General features: G+C 31.4%; 3 non-coding genes across 3 annotated transcripts; 2 read left to right on the top strand and 1 right to left on the bottom strand.

Annotated features, from left to right (window-relative positions):
- Positions 1–15,663: 15,663 nt before the first annotated feature.
- On the bottom strand, positions 15,664–15,745 carry Trnas-aga (transfer RNA serine (anticodon AGA)). The gene has a single exon. It is a non-coding gene; the product is annotated as a tRNA-Ser (tRNA).
- A 330-nt stretch (positions 15,746–16,075) lies between these two features.
- Trnae-uuc (transfer RNA glutamic acid (anticodon UUC)) lies at positions 16,076–16,147 on the top strand. The gene has a single exon. It is a non-coding gene; the product is annotated as a tRNA-Glu (tRNA).
- Positions 16,148–16,316: 169 nt separating this feature from the next.
- Trnae-cuc (transfer RNA glutamic acid (anticodon CUC)) lies at positions 16,317–16,388 on the top strand. The gene has a single exon. It is a non-coding gene; the product is annotated as a tRNA-Glu (tRNA).
- The last annotated feature ends 1,565 nt before the right edge of the window (positions 16,389–17,953 follow it).

Below are 17,953 nucleotides of genomic sequence, written 5' to 3'. Positions count from 1 at the left end.
AAGTGTATCTTATGCTGGAGATGTCATTTGTGATGATGTAGTCAATTAGTGTCTGGCATCTATTTGTGATCCTGGTGGGTGTTTTAACAATTTGTGTAAAACCGTAGGAGTATATGTCGTTTTTTATTTTATTTGCATAATAGGAGTACTTAAGCAAATCAAAGTTAAAGTCACCTGTGATAATAATTGTCCCATTAAATTCGCTAATCCGGTCCAGGTATTCATTAAAAAATTTTTGTAGTGCGTCTTTTTTTTTGCGGTGGGTAATATACAACACCACATAACAGTTTATTACTACCTGAAGAAATCTCCAAAGACAACAACCACACATAATTGTTAATGCATTGTGCAGTTTTAACTCTGCATTTAATATCACTCCTTACAAGCGCCAATACACCGCCAGTTCTATTATTATCTGTGGTACATTGCTCTATTTTGTACCCCTCTATCTTAAATTCACAAGGTTCTACTTCTTCTGACACATGAGTTTCACTTAATAAAAGAATTTTAGGTCTCCAATCATTGAGTAGTAAGGTAATACCATCTCTCTACTAATCTACTCTTAATATTTTAGTCATTAAACACCACGCAACGATTCCATCCAATATTCATTTTTTCCCTTTCAATGAAAAGTCCATAGTTAATTGGGTCAACTTCCAGGATTAAGTTAAACTTTTTATTTACCACTGTTGTTCTTCGTAGTACTTTAATTTTTGTATCAGGACGCCTCTGAATATTATTCTGCTTTTCGATTTTGGACACTATTTCTTCATCGCCTAAAGAATGTTCACTTTCATTTATTCCGACCACTTTAATTCGCCTTTCCAGATTTTTTGGCACATCTACAGTGTACTCGTCGCCCATTTTCTGCTGTATTTCAGTTCTAATACTGGTAAGGTCCTTTTCGTTACTACAATTGACTATAATTCCACCGTTCTTATGGTGGCTTTTTCTAATGACATTCAGGGACTCTGGGGGCATGAGTTTAAATCCCACCTCGAACAAATTTATTTTTTATTTAATTTTTTTATTATTATTTTGTATAAAAGTGTTTTTGTATATCGAGATGTGAAATATTGGTACGTCCAGGGACTCTGGGGGCATGGGTTCAAATCGCAACGCATGGGACAAATTTTTATTTTAATTTTTTACGATTTTTTTGTACAAAATTTATTTTACAAATAATTTTTTTTAATTTAATATTTAAAAAGAACATTTAACAGTCTTATATATAGAGAATATTTTTCTATAAAAAAGAGTGAAATATTGAAGAGTCCATGGTGTTTGAGGGCGTGGATTCAAACCCCATATTAGGCAAAAAACTTTTTACTAGTTTCTTTTCTGGTAAGTTTATATAAAAAAAAATTATTAATAAATTATTATATATAAAAAAAACCTTTTAACATTCTTATATATAGCCTATACCATATTCCTTATATTATATTTACTATCGAATATAAAGTCGGCCTTGTGGCACATCATTTTAAAGATCTCATTGGGCACTACACGAATCCAAAACAGTTATGGCCGTACAAGCCTGCAGAATAAAACGGCGACCCGTTAAATGTTTTAAATGACATTAATTTATTAATCTAATCAGCCAATCGGTTATACTCACCGGCTATTATCCCTTAATTCTATACAAATCTCACAATGGATTTTGCAGTGGCATTCATACACTTTTCGCTGCTTTATAAATAAAGTCTCAAGACGGTCTTTGTTAGACTGGCAAAGGAAGTGGGGAGGCCCTTCAGTCTTTAGGAAACGCGAAATGGGGCCTCTACGAGGATTGGATTCAAAGGGTCGTCGAGGATAATTAAAATTTCACTTTATTGAGGTTTAAATAATGAAACTCTTTTTTTATTATTTTTTTTTTAAATAAAATAGGCAATTGAATATTCTAGTAACGTGCATTATTTTGGACTAATTTTAGCCTTCAGGTGTACACCCAATTACGTTATCCGAGTTTGGAAGAGGTCTTTTTGGAGGTATAGGGGCTAGACCTTGCTTGAAGGCAAAAAAAAAGAACCTACGTGATCTATATATACAATGTAAACAGCCATCAATTAAAGCGAGAGAAAAAAAAAGCGTTCCTTTAACAGTAAATCGTCCGGAAAACTATACAACGCCCGGATTTTCCCATTTTTTTTTTTTAATCCGGAAAAAACAAATAAAAAATAGATATAGATGCACGCGCGGGCATATTTCACGTGCACATCTGCATTTTTTCGTATAATACCGGTTCGCAGTAGGCGTTGTAAAAGGATTATAAATAAACAATAGCTGGCCCCCGCCCCCCCCGTATCACCCTCAAAAGCCATAAATTATTTGAGACAGAGGGGTGTAATTTATCGAAAAAAAAAACAATCGAATGTCAATTTTATTTTATCACAATACATTTTGTTTTTTCATATTCGGTAAAACTGGAACGGATAAAATATAGTTGAAAAAAAAAATTGCCAGGCAGTTGGAAAAGAAGCAATAATGGCATATTTAATCCCCTGGAAAAGATGAAATTTGATTCGACTGTCTGGAAAAAAATTAAATTGCGTTTAGGTGTCTAAAAACCACATTTCTTATCAAAAAAAACTCTTCATTGAACATTCAACTGCCTGAGAAAGAAAACTACTTTTATTGTTTAAAAACACATATGAACAATTTTTTTTGATTTCTCTGGACTTAATCTATTGACAGAAATAACAATATGTAATAAATAATATTCCCTTCTTGGTAAATCCAATTTTAAGAACCTGAATGGGTGCAATTTTGGCGCCCAACACGTGGGTATCTTCGAGAAACACGAATCTCCACGAACATGTGAAACATTTTGAAAAAAGAGTAATCAAGAAGAAAAAGATGAAATTTACTTCAACTGTCTGGAAAAAAAATTAAATTGCGTTTAGGTGTCTAAAAACCACATTTCTTATCAAAAAAAAACTCTTCATTGAGCATTCAACTGCCTGAGAAAGAAAACTACTTTTATTGTTTAAAAACACATATGAACAATTTTTTTGATTCCTCTGGACTTAATCTATTGACAGAAATTACAATTTTCTTCTCACGGTTAAATATGTAATAAATAATATTCCTATCCTGGTTAAAATCCAATTTTAAGAACATGCATAGGTGCAATTTTGGCGCCCAACATGTGGTTATCTCCAAGAAACACGAATCTCCACGATTATGTGAAACATTTTGAAAAAAGAGTTATCAAGAAGGAAAAGATGAAATTTACCTCAAGTGTCTGGAAAAAAAACTAAATAGCGTTTAGGTGTCTAAAAACCACATTTCTTATCAAAAAAAAAACTCTTCATTGAACATTCAACTGCCTGAGAAAGAAAACTACTTTTATTGATAAAAAACACTTATGAACAATTCTTTTTGATTCCTGCAGACTTAATCTGTTGACAGAAATAACAATTTTTTTCCTCCGGTTAAATATGTAATTAATAATATTCCAATCTTGGTTAAAATCCAATTTTAAGAACATGCATGGGTGCAATTTTGGCGCCCAACATGTGGGTATCTTCAAGAAACACGAATCTCCACGAACATGTGAAACATTTTGAAAAAAGAGTTATCAAGAAGGAAAAGATGAAATTTACTTCAACTGTCTGGAAAAAAAATTAAATTGCGTTTAGGTGTCTAAAAACCACATTTCTTATCAAAAAAAACTCTTCATTGAACATTCAACTGCCTGAGAAAGAAAACTACTTTTATTGATAAAAAACACATATGAACAATTCTTTTTGATTCCTGCAGGCTTAATCTATTGACAGAAATAACAATTTTCTTCTTCCGGTTTTAAACATGTAATAAATAATATTCCTTTCTTGATTAAAATCCAATTTTAAGAACATGCATGGGTGCAATTTTGGCGCCCAACATGTGGGTATCTCCAAGAAACATGAATCTCCACGAACATGTGAAACATTTTGAAAAGCGATTAATCAAGAAGGAAAAGATGAAATTTACTTCAAGTGTCTGGAAAAAAAATTAAATTGCGTTTAGGTGCCTAAAAACCACATTTCTTAACAAAAAAAAGCTCGTCATTGAACATTCAACTGCCTGAGAAAGAAAACTACTTTTATTGTTTAAAAACACTTATGAACAATTTTTTTTGATTCCTCTGGACTTAATCTATTGACAGAAATCACAATTTTCTTCTCACGGTTAAATATGTAATAAATAATATTCCTATCCTGGTTAAAATCCAATTTTAAGAACATGCATGGGTGCAATTTTGGTGCCCAACATGTGGGTATCTCCAAGAAACACGAATCTCCACGATAATGTGAAACATTTTGAAAAAAGAGTTATCAAGAAGGAAAAGATAAAATTGACTTCAACTGTCTGGAAAAAAAATTAAATTGCGTTTAGGTGCCTAAAAACCACATTTCTGGACAAAAAAAAACTCGTCATTATACATTCAACTGCCTGAGAAAGAAAACTACTTATATTGATAAAAAACACATATAAACAATTTTTTTGATTCCTGTAGATTTAATCTATTGACAGAAATAACAATTTTCTTTAAATATGTAATAAATAATATTCCTATCTTGGTTAAAATCCAATTTTAAGAACATGCATAGGTGCAATTTTGGCGCCCAACATGTGGTTATCTCCAAGAAACACGAATCTCCACGAACATGTGAAACATTTTAAAAAGAGTAATCAATTTCCAATATTGAACCTACAAGCGATAAATATACCGAGTTCAACTACCTTGAAAAAAATTACTTTTGGAAAACCTCACCAGTGACAGTAACTGCCAAAATAACAAATAAAATATATTCAGCCATTCTATATTTAACTATCCGAAAAAGAGAAAATGAAAACAATTTACCACTATATATTCAAACGGCCTGGATAAGAAAAATTTGACTTTATCTGTCTGGAAAAAATCAAATTGACTTCAAGTGCCTGAAACATAAGTTTTTTTAGCTACAACAAAAAAATGTATCTAGTTATGACATATATAACTGCCTGGAAAACAGCAAATAGACTTCAGATGCCGGAAAAACAAATAATTTGGCTTTAAGTGCCTGAAAGGTTTTTTTTTTAAATTTCTTCCAGGCAGTTGCAAAAGACCTATCAATGGCCCCAAACGCCTAGAAGCTATTTTTTTAACAAGAAAATCCATTTAGCTACATTATAGTTACTGCCTGAAAATATTAAGGTACCTGGAAAATACATTATTTATTTCAGGCAATTGAATATAAGACTTACCAGAGGCTCTAAAAAGAACATTTATTAGGTACCCAAAAGCTACATGTCTTAATGAAAAATGCATTTGGTATAGTTCAGTTCAGAGATCTATTAGAATATTTGATGTGCCGCGAATAGTCCGTGTGCCGGTGTTGCTTGTATTGTCACATGACACGCATGTTTAAATCGCAAATTTTTATGTAAATGGAGTCATAAAGTAATATTCTAAGCGATATTTAATCATTCCGTTAAATAAATAAATGTTTTAAGCATTTTTTTCAGAATTTATACATTTGATTCGTAAAATTTGACGTACTATTTGTTAGATGCCTGACCTCAGTCGTAGCCAGTCAAGCGTGAAAAGTTGCACAGGTCCGGCCTTAAAATGTATTTGTATTTAAAACTTTATTATTCGGGATTTTTGGGTTCAGTTTTATTAAGTTAGAAATTGAAGATAGTTGAAGCAAGATAATATTTAATTTAACTATAAGATTTAAATACGTAAAATAAGTTTAACCAAACATTTTAATTTAATAAGTTTAGTTTTTAGCGCCATCAGTGGGGTGTTTATAACAAGTAATGAGAGAATAGGTGGTACGAATTACTTAGGCCCATTTATTCTGTGTATTAAGGCATTAAATATTTACTGTTTGACACAAAAGGGTAAAATGTTTTGGTTTGTCTTCAAATTTTATATATTGTATTTCCTTTTTTTGGGTATTGAGATTTATTTTTACTTGGTGGTGATTATTAATGGGGATTTTGGCTGCCATATTCAATGTCCTTTATTATTGTTTTTTTTTTAATTAATACATATTATGATATATTATTATAATAATATACTCGTGAAAACCCCCATCTCTATATTTCGTGCCAATTTCTTTTGATAAAAAGTAATTATGTAGTCAGAAAAGTGAAAGTATATATAACTCAACGTCGCCAAAGTGACGAGAATATTACGTTGTTTTTGCTCCTCAAAAATTTAGTGTTTTTATGCAGATTAAGGCAATAAAAATTGTTCAAACCTGGTAATTTATATTACCTAGAAACTAGTCCATAAATTAGTGGAAAAAGTCTGTGATTTTCTAGACACATAACTTTAGAACTATTTAAATTCCTTTCTCGGGTCCGCATGTGAGAAACGTAAACATTGCGCAGTATAGCGAATATCAAGGCAACCTGCTTACAAGGTTGGTTGCGGTATTGCCGGCTTGTCGGATAAAACTGACTAATTATGGAATGCGATGTTTGTAAAAAAAACAGCTCGCAAATTGAAATTTTTGCTTGTGATGGTTGCAAAACTCGATTATGTAGAAATGAAGTGTTGTCATTGATAAATGCTTCTGAATACAAGGTTTTGCAGCTTAAATCAAAGCGGCACTTGAAATTCTACTGTGAAAAATGTACTAAAGGTGAATCATTTTCTCTATATCAATCACTAATTGAGGAGAAGCAAAAACATATTAAAGCTAAAGAGAAGATTATCAGTTGTCTGGAAACAAATAATAAGGAATTATTACAAAAAATAGAGATGTTAGAGAAGAAGCTTCAAAATACGCAGAACGAGAGCAAGGGGACCTTTTCTGACGTGGTAAGGAGAGGAAAACCAGAATCTGTTGTTCTAATACAGCCTGTTGATGAGCAGGATGGCATTTTAACCAAAAAGGAGATTAGGCAAAACGTAGATCCTTCTAAAATTGAAGTTTCGAAGTTTAGGCAAATTAAGGGAGGTGGTGTTGTAATAGGCTGTTCGGATAAAAACCAGATTAAGGATCTTCGTACACAATTGGAAAAACAGATAGGACAAAAATACACTGTGGAGGTACCATCTTTGAAAAAACCAAAAATGAAAATAGTAAATATTAACACGGATGATGTAGGTTTAGAAGACTCTGATAGTACAATAATAGATTTAATTGTTAAGTGGAATAACTTATTTGACGGGGAAGATTTTTATATGAAAGTTTTAAAAAAATCGGTAAATAATTTTAAAAATATAAATCTTATCCTTGAAGTCGATTCAATTACTCATAACAAATTATTAAGTCAAGAAAGGGTCAAACTAGGGTGGTCTAGGTGTCGTGTTTTTAATCACGTAAGTGTCCTACAATGTTTTAATTGCATGGGCTTTAATCACTATGGTAAGGATTGTAAATCACAACAAATCCGCTCAAGATGCTCTGGCAATCACTCTTATAAAGAATGTAGGTCTAATGAAAAAAAATGTATAAATTGTATAAAATCTAAAAAGCCAAATGAAAACTTAGATGTTAGTCATGAAGCCTTAAGTCGAGAATGTCCTTGCCTATTGAGAATAATTAGCTTATATAATAAGAAGGTTGACTATTTATCTGACTGTGTGTAAATCTATTTTAATATGAATAATATTAATAGCAATATGTCTGCCATTCTTAAAATGGCACATTTAAACTTAAGGTCGTTTTTTACGGGATTTCAGGAGTTTGTAGATTTGATAATAGGTAATGATTATGACATTATCGCAGTGACAGAAACTTGGTTAACTAATAACGTCTCGTCAAATGTGATTTCTATAACTGGTTACAATTTTTATCGCAAAGATAGGTCTACTGGCCGAGGTGGGGGGGTAGGATTTTTTGTTAAATCTCACTTAAAGGCTGAGATTCTTAACCTTAATATAGGTACAGATATAGATGGTTTTGAAAATATGTGGCTAAAAATTAATATAAACAGGGTCTCTATTACTGCTGGGGTCATATATCGTACTATGAATAATATTGGGGCTTGTGCAAATGCACTCGACAATATTCTACCAGAAATAATATCAACCTCCGACTATGTAACGGTTCTAGGGGATTTAAATATTAATTTTTTTAACAGCAATAATCCAATATCCGACATATTTGATGTTTTTGGTTTCACTCAGACCATTGATGAGGCTACAAGGGTCACTGATAGAGTATCAACATTACTAGATCCTATATTTTTTAGTGATGCAGATGCTGTTATGGATGTTGGCACCATCTCTGCTATCGGGATAAGTGACCATAAGTTGGCATTTTGTAATATACGCTTACCAAATCTTAAAAGAGTCCAGAAAATAATATCATTCCGCAGTTACAAACATTTTAATGAAAACCTTTTTAATACAGAGCTTTTACAAATACCCTGGGATAACATATATTATTTTCCAAATATAGATGACAAAGTACAATTTCTGACACAGAACCTAATAAAATTATTTGACAAACATGTACCAATAAAGACCGTCCGCGTTAATAAACCCCCAGCACCTTGGCTTACACCAGCTCTAGAGGCCATATTAAAGGAACGTGATAAGGCTAACTTAAAATATAAAAAATCAAAGTCATTAGCTGATTTTGAAGCTTATAAGCGGGCTCGAAACTTTGCACTTGCTTCTATTCGAAGGGAAAAAAAGGGCTATTTAAGTTTTTTGGAACAACAAAAAAATAGTAAGTTACTCTGGAAAAATCTTAAAAATATGAATGTAAATGTAAGCTCAAAAACTTCTAATAGTGAATTTCCACTTGACTCTGTTAATCCTGATAGTGCAAATGACTACTTTTTGAGTGTATTTAAAAAATCAAATAAATGTGACCAAAAAATACATTTCTATAACACAGATAAACTTAAGAACAACTTGCACTTTCAATTTAATATGATAGATTCCAGTTCAGTGAAAAAAAATATTTATTCCATTAAGTCCAATGCTTCTGGTCATGACAATTTGACACTTTTTATGATAAAGCTTAGCCTTCCTGCTATCCTACCTCATTTGACACATATTGTTAATTCTTGCCTAGAAGCTGGGTATTTTCCAGAGGACTGGAAAAAGTCCATAATTCTTCCTGTTCCTAAGACCAGAAAAGTAACTGCTGTGAATGAACTTCGTCCCATAAGCCTGTTGCCTGTCCTATCTAAAATTCTTGAAAGAACTGTTCACACACAAGTATTAAATTACCTAAATCTTAATAATTTGCTCCCAGTTCATCAGTCAGGCTTTAGGTCTGGACATAGTACTACTACTGCTCTTCTGAACTTAACTGACAACATAATAAGGGCATTAGACAAAAATATTGCGGTTGTCCTAGTCTCCCTGGACTACTCTAAAGCTTTTGATCTGATAGACCATGATTTACTGTGTGCTAAACTAAAATATCTGGGCTTTGACGAATGCTCTGTCTCCTTTTTCAGGTGCTACCTGACAGATAGACAACAGCGCGTACAAATTGGTAACAAGTTTTCTTCTGCTGAGACTGTGATATCTGGTGTACCACAAGGATCTATAATTGGACCACTTTTGTTTCTAATATACATTTTTGACATTTTCCAGGTAATCAAAAATTCAGATTCACAGTCATATGCAGATGATAAACAGGTTTTGCATTATTTTGACCCCAATAAACCAGCAGAAGCTGAAGCATCTCTCAATGACGATCTAAAATCCATCAATGATTACTCAAGAGAACATAACTTAAAGATAAATCCTGAAAAAACAGAGGTACTTCTCTTTTGTTCAGAAAAGCGAAGAAAACTGCTAGAAGGTAGGTTGCACCTGAAACTGGGCGACACAACTTTGGGATTTTCTAAAAATGCGAAGAACTTAGGGCTTATCATTGATACTGATTTAAGGTTCAGAGATCATGTGAATAAGTTACTTCAAGAAAGTTATGTAAAAATGAAAGTTCTCTATGCCAACAGATTTATCTTAGACTTTAATATTAGGAAAAAACTCTGTGAATCTCTGGTTTTGCCAATTTTTTATTATTGTAATATAATGTACTACCCCTGTTTAGATTTAGTGACAAAAAATAGATTGCAAGTTGTGCAAAATAACTGTTGTCGCTTCATATTTGGTCTGAGGAGATATGATCATGTCTCAGCAGAATTTAAACAATTAAATTGGTTAAATATGTCGGGTGTGGTAAAGCATCATTTTGCTACTTTTCTAATGAGGTTGTTAATATCAAATATTCCTGTATATTTGAGGGAAAAGTTAGTATTTCGAACATTTATTCATAACCGTGAATTTCGTTATGGAAATCACTTTACTATGCCACAACATCATTCAGCACTCTTTCAAAGAGGTTTTACCTATAATGCAGTATCTTTATATAACTCCTTAGATCCCTATTTAAGAGATATTAGTTTAAACGGCTTTAGGTCTCAGTTTAAAACTTATTTGTTAAATTTACAAAATACTTAGTGTCATTATGAATTATGTTTACTTTTCACTTCTTTTTTGATTTAGAATAGGGATGGTTAAGTGTAAGAGTAGCCTAAGGCTAAACTTCGCCATTTGTATTCTTTAACCTTAATCTTATATGTATATACCTATAAAACATTTAAATCTATGTAATGTATATGCATGATTAATAAAAGACGATTTATTATTATTATTATTATTATATTTTTTAAAATCAACTTTTACATTAAAAATCATCTAGCGGTCTATAACTTATGCGTTTAAAAGACACAAGTTTTACTTGTGAAAAACACACTTTACATCCTGAATGTAATATTTATTAATTTGTTTGCCTCATATTTAGTTATTGTGCATAATAGGAGAGATTAGGTGAAAATTAACAAAGATAAATGCTTATGCTAAAAACTAACAATCTTATACAAGACACTACATTTTAAGTATACTGAATCCTAAAACTACAGTGAGGATACTAAATACTTTTATAAATTTAACCATTCTTTTGAATCTGGCCCAAAGAATTAATACAATTTTCTAAATTCTGTTTTTTTGCCTTTGTTCTTTAGCTGTTTCTTCCATTAAGGAAGGAAACAGTTTCACTGTTGCTGCTATGGATTTCAACTACATCTCGCACATCAACATATGGATACTAAAGCATTACATTATAATTATATTCTTTATTGTGTCGCTTAAGGACAAACCGGGGCAGTAAGCTGAAAAAAACAAAACTTTAAACTTGTTTAATTAATAAAAATAGGGTTTTCTTACTATGACAAAAAAGGGACTTTTTTCCAGAGAATGAAGAAAGAAGCAGTCTTTATTGTGTCGCTGGGCATGTTGTCAATGAGCCAAAAGATAAGATTGGAATAAAATTCGTGATAGGGACTTACTAATTTTTGATCAGTTGACAGTCGTTTTCTATAAACCCATTCAATTTTTTTACCCATAAACACTCTATTATTTAAATGTTATTTATGAAAAAACGTTTGAATATTAAAATGTATCAATATCTTTTTGACTTATAAGTTTATCTCTATCTAGCTCATAAAGGAATCAGATAAGTATACTTTTATCTCATATAAATGTTGACAAATTATTATGTTTTTACAGGCACTCCTGAAATAAAAATTCCAATTACTTGAATTTTATAAATTGGATTTTAGTAAATTCTTTAACAAAAACTAAAAAAGCCTTCAGAGTAGTCCATAACTCGTTCATTTCAAAATTAAATCAATAGAACCCTAAGATATTAGGGTACTAACCAGAAACAAATTATTTTGTCTTTTACAGCCACCCCTGGAATAAAAATGCAATTTTCTTGGCTCTTAATAAATGGATTCTAGTCATTTCTTCAAAAAAGAATAAAAAAACCTTTAAAGTAGTTCATAAATCAATAACGGGAATATTTTGACTGTTAGAACTCAAGGTATAAGTAAGATGCCATAAGAGACAAATTTTTTCCTTCTGGAATAAAATGTCCGTTTTCTTCCGACTTTTAGTTATTAAATTTTAGGTATTTTTATAGAAAAGACTAGGAAAGTCTTCAAAGTAGTCAATAAATCAATAATAACGAAATTTTTACTACTAGAATTCAAGATATTGGCGGGCCAATAAGAGACAAATTATTTTTTTTCTTACAGGCACTCCTGGAACAAAAAATCCAATTTTTTGACTTTTAGTAAATGAATTTCAAGCGTTTCTTTAGAAAAGACTAAAAAAGCCTTCAGAGTAGTCCATAAATCAATAATTTCAAAATCTTGACTACTAGAACTCAAGATATTATTGTGTCAATAAGGGACAAATTATTTTATTTTTACAGGCACTCGTGGAATGAAAATTCAATTGTCTTGACATTTAATGAATAAATTTCAATCATTTCTTCAGAAAAGAAATGACCATAAATCAATAATTGAACAAATGTTGATTTTAAAAAATTTAAAATATTGGGGTGCCAATAAGGGACAAATGTTTTTTTTCGCACAGGCACTCCTGGGATGAAATTTCAATGTTCTGGGCTTTTAGCTAGTGGATTTTAATCAGTTCTTTAAAAAAGACTAAAAAAATCTTCAGAATAATCCATAAATCAATAATTGCAAAATTTTGACATTTTCCTTCTTGAAAAAATTCCTGTGGTTATTATTAAGTAAGAAAAAAATGTGACTTTTGTTGTAAATTTCTTGGTCAAAAAAAATTCCTAGACAAACACGAAATTTGATCCTCAACTGCGACAACAGAGGGAAGTAAGCTGTAAAAGACAAAATTTTAGACTTATTTTCTTAATAAAAACTGTGTTTTTCTTACTATAGCAAAAAAGGGTTTTTCCCAGAGAATGGTGGAAGAAGTTATAATACTAAAACAAATCCACAAACACAAATAAAAAAAACACACTTCCTCACAGTAAAAACTGCAAAAAATTTAGACGAATACAGGCCAAATTCTAAATTCACCACTTTCATAAAAGGGAAAAAAGGAAAACCAGCAAAACCCATCAAATAATAATGATCTCACCTGACCTCCCTCCCAACTATTAAAGGTGATAGACCCATCCTTAAAGATTTCTTTAAAAATACGTCAAAATTAATACAAAAACAGCCCATAAATTTATCTGGGTACGGCCCCGTAATTCTCAAAATCAGTGGGATAGAGAGAGATACACAATTACTTGCACAGCCTAAAGTAGGAATCGCCAGAACGCTGATGTTTTATCTTTGCTTAATAGACTGGCTAAAAAGAAGTGACAAGTCTGTGAGTGCTGGGAGTGTTTAAAATATGTTGTAAGATGCTTGGATTTTAGTCCGCGGTCAAATTTTTTATATTATTTTCTTGTCATATTATTTTCTTTCTAAAAATGGACATTTTCGAAAGAAAAATAAAAAATACTATAAAACATGGGGTTTTACATATATTTAAAATGATTTCATAGATAAACAATAGAAAATTTTTCCATTTAAACATGTATATCATGCGACAATAAATACGACATAGGCGCACGGACTACTTACTGCGGCATCTGCGACACAGCAAAGATTCTAATAGATCTCTGAACTGGACTTTATCACGTAATATTGAAAAAGAGAAAATTGTACTTAAACACCTGAAAAAAATTGCATGGGCTTTAAGTGCTTGCCATTTTTTTTAAATTTCTCTCAGGCAGTTACAGAAGCCTTGCCTAAGACTCTAAGTGCCTAAAAATTAAATTTTCAACAAAAAAGTCTACTTGGATACGTCATCTTTAACAGCCTTAAAAAGAGAACATTTTCTTTAATTACTTGGAAAGAAATTTAATTGTCTTCGAGCGCCTGGAAGTTCTTTTTTTAATTTTGCTCAAAATGACTTAAAGGCCAATTTATTTAACAAATTACAGCAAGTATTGTATTGAAAGAGCCTGGGGGGTCTGTTGGTAAGATCTCCGAATCCTAAGAAGTGTGCATGATTCCTTTTCGGAGAGTGACATACTTATTAAACTATAATTAAGATTATTACAGGGTGAAATTGAATGACGAGCAAGATACCCTGATCTTACACCCCTAGAATACTTTCTCTGGGGCGCATTTAAAAAATAAATTTTATGCGACAAAGCCGAAAAGCATTAACGTATGAATTAGAGCAGAATGTGAATTGATAACTCTCGATATGTTATAAAATTTAGCAAAGGCCTTGTACTAAAATTTGGCACATTGTCAAAGCGTTCAACGAGACCATTTGCAACATTTAATTTAATAGGTTTGTTGTTTAATATTTTCTATCATTTTTTTATCTGTTAATATTTGCGTGTTTTACATCATAATTTTTTAAACAAACAACAATGTGTTAAAATTTGGCGCATTTTGCCAAAAAGGCATATTAAAATATACCATTCCATTTAAAAAAAGGTCACTTATACACATTATATACAAAGGTATTTACCTAATGTAATATTTGGGACGCTTTTTGAAAAAAAAAGTATAATATATTAATCCGAGGACTTTTTTAACATACGAAATAAATAATATTCCTGTCCTGACAAAAAATATTAAGTTTATTAACATGAGTCTTGGTGAAACTTTGGCGCCCAACATGTGAGTATCTACAATTAGCTATACCCCAAAAATATCCCGCATAGTATGAGAAAAGAATTATCAATTTTCGGTATCGAACCTACAGGCGACAAACCCTCTTCCCAATTCCTTATTTAACATCGTTATCTCCTTCTAAGCACCTGCAAAAGTTTAATCATCCCTTAGGATCTCTCTCTCTCTCTCTATCCCTCTTTGCCTTGTGGCTTTCGAAAAACAAATTGTTACCGTCTTGTTCGCGTATATACCTGGGTTAAATATGTTTGCAAATTTACGGTGAAACAACAGCCGCCGCCGCCGCCCCCTCCGGCCACGGAGGCGGCACAATTTGATCTTCGCGTCCCCCCCCCGGGGCGGCTAACTCAGACTCGCTACTACTTTGGCTTTTACTTGAATTTTTTTCTCTTTCAGATGAATGAAATCATGTAACCGGGGTTACCAGCAGTCCAAGATTGATCCAGACACATCCAGTTTTTAAGGAACGTTTACAGGAGGATTATAATACGCCATAGAAATTCGTTTAAAATTTCTTTTTCAGAAGAACCTCTTATTAGTAAAAGTAATTTGGGTACAGAAAAAACTATATAGGGGGAAAATTATACAGGTTGGCGAATAGAATACTACACATAGGCATTGTTAATAGCGACACCGCTTCTCGCTTACTTTCATTTTAAAAATTCCTTTAAATTTAAAAATTGAAAATAAAAAATTTTAAGAAAATTTTTGTTTGAGATGATATTTGAACCCATGCCCCCAGAGTCCCTAGACGTACCAATATTTCACAACTTAATATTCTATATTTATAAGAATGTTAAATGTATTTTTTATAGATATTAATTTAAACCAAAAATGGTTTTTTAAATAAATTTTATGCACAAAATCATAAAAAATTAAAATCGAAAACATAAAAATTTTGTCCAAGGTGGGATTTGAACCTATGCCTCTAGAGTCCCTAGACTCACCATTTTATGCAAAAATATCCTCTAATAATGTATTATATCCTATAATAATGTATTTTTTTAAATAAATTCTATAACAAAAATTATTTTTTACTTGAGGTGAGATTCGAACCTATGCCTTAAGAGTTCATCATATTTTATGATTTTATGCAAAAATATTTGTTTATTAATCAAATATTTTCTAATTAATTAACTTTTTCTTAATAAATTCATAATTAAAAAAAAAAAAGTGAACCGCAGTCGGTAGGATTCGAACCTACGCTCCCAGAGGGAATCTGATTTCTAGTCAGACGCCTTAACCGCTCGGCCACGACTGCTCATACTCTAAAATAAGTTTAGCATCATTATACAGTTAATCCAATTAAAAATATTGAAATTTTTTTTCTATAGACCATTAATTATAATTTTTATAGGCAATTCAACTGTTTTTGCTACCATTTAATTTTTTTCATCAATATTAGTGTAAGAAAAATATTACTTGCACCTTATAGAGACTCAGTATTTAAATCCCAATTGATTTTGGGTAATAATACAAATATACGGCAACAATGAGTTCATTTTTAAAATAACATTTTGATATTAAAAAGTAATTCCTTATGCCCCAGTACGAGAGAAGAAATTCCGTCTCTAAACTTATTTATACATCATCCGGTATGGTCTAGTGGCTAGGATACCTGGCTTTCACCCAGGAGGCTCGGGTTCGATTCCCGGTACCGGAATAATTTTTTTTTTAAATTTAGTTAATATTAAACGACTAGTTTAAAGACTATATTCTCTCTTATATTCTCAGATTTAATTATTTTTGTTGTGAATTATGTTTACTTATAATAAAAATTTTGTTTTAATTCACGTAGTGTTTTATGTGTTCAGTGAGAAAAAAACAGTATATCCGATATGGTCTAGTGGCTAGGATACCTGGCTCTCACCCAGGAGGCTCGGGTTCGATTCCCGGTATCGGAATCACTTTTTTTTATTAATCATTTTAAAAGACATTTTTTTAGTTCAATATAGAAAACATAAGAAATTTACCAAGAAATCTCAATTTATATAAAATTTTTTCATACAAGTGCTGATTGTTTTTAAGGACACCCTTTTTACGAGTCACATGGCACACTTTAGGGTTAAATTTTTTCAACCATACCCTCATACATTTTTCACCCCAACACTCAATCATACCAACCGAATGGCATATAAAGCAAAAAAAAATGATTTATAATATCGATAGGGCTTTAAGGCTTAAACACCATGTAGAAAGTCTTATTGAAAACTACCCTTAAGGGAGGTGCAGACAAAAAAATATTAATCGTCAAGCAAAAGGGTTGTCAAAATCAATCAAGGGGTTGTATAAGTAGCAAGGGTGAGTATTGTTTGTTTTCTTGTTAAGTAGTTATTTACATATAAATGTTTTGTTTGTGTGTGTTTTTGTTTTTAAGTACAATGACGTCATGGTTATATAGGGTGTTGCAGTAAAGTAGTGCATTTTTTTGTTTCTCTTGTGTTTGTTTGACAAACACCAATTCTGGGCGTAGAGTCGTTAAATCTTTACGATTATGTTAATCCGGCCCAGACCGAGACATATTTATGGGGTTTTTTTGTTTGTCCTTGAGAATTTCGTAGAAGGAAAAAACCGGAGTGGAGAGGTGTCGAGGGTGACGTCCTTAAGCAAATATTAGGGGCGAAGGAAAATATGTTAGGAATTTAATTATTAAATACGAAAATCCCATGATAAAAAATTAGGCCAAAAAGAGTTCTTATCACGTTTCACTCTTTACTTACGTCCTCAATCGCGGTCAGCCAACAAATGTTATTTATTTGGACTACGATAAGGCATTTGACAAAGTCTATATATATCAACAAGTCCACTCACTCTTGAAATTTCGCAAAATTTCCCCTCCTCAGGCCAGGAACTCTGAGATGGTGATGGTTAAATAAGCGTTTATTTTTGGTTTAATTTAACTATAAATATCGCATAAAATGTCTGCCTGATATACAACTTTGAGGAATTATTTATTCACCTTTAATAAGAAGGTCTATTACATACTAATAATAGAAAATTATTATTTCATAAAGGTTAAACGTGTAAGTATGGTATATTGTATAGTATCTCAGGGAGTGTTTTTCGATGTACAAAGAAAAAAATTAATTTTTACCAATGGCGTTCATAAGGGATTTATCTTAAATATTATTTAATAAAAAAAAGTACACCACTGCATTTTTCTAAAACAAATTTTATTTTTTAAATCCTTGTTTAGTTGTGAGCAAATCGATATTCTTGATTTTTTTATTTGTATATCTTACTTGATATAATTATTGTTTCATACACATTAATGCGTTTCCTATTTTTTTTAGATTTCTTTGTGTATGATATACCATTAGCAAATGTAAATCCCTTGTATCAGAATCGTATATTATATTATACGTATATTCTACAACCTACAGTTTAATAAATATACCTTGACCATATACGGTTCATATTAGATGCCAATAGTTTTAATGTAAAAACTGTATTTTTGAACCTAGATAAT

Source organism: Anthonomus grandis, chromosome 18 (genome assembly GCF_022605725.1).
Source record: "Anthonomus grandis grandis chromosome 18, icAntGran1.3, whole genome shotgun sequence".
NCBI lineage: Eukaryota > Metazoa > Arthropoda > Insecta > Coleoptera > Curculionidae > Anthonomus > Anthonomus grandis.
The sequence above is the reverse complement of the archived record's forward strand: the minus strand, read 5'-3'. Positions and strand labels throughout refer to the sequence as shown.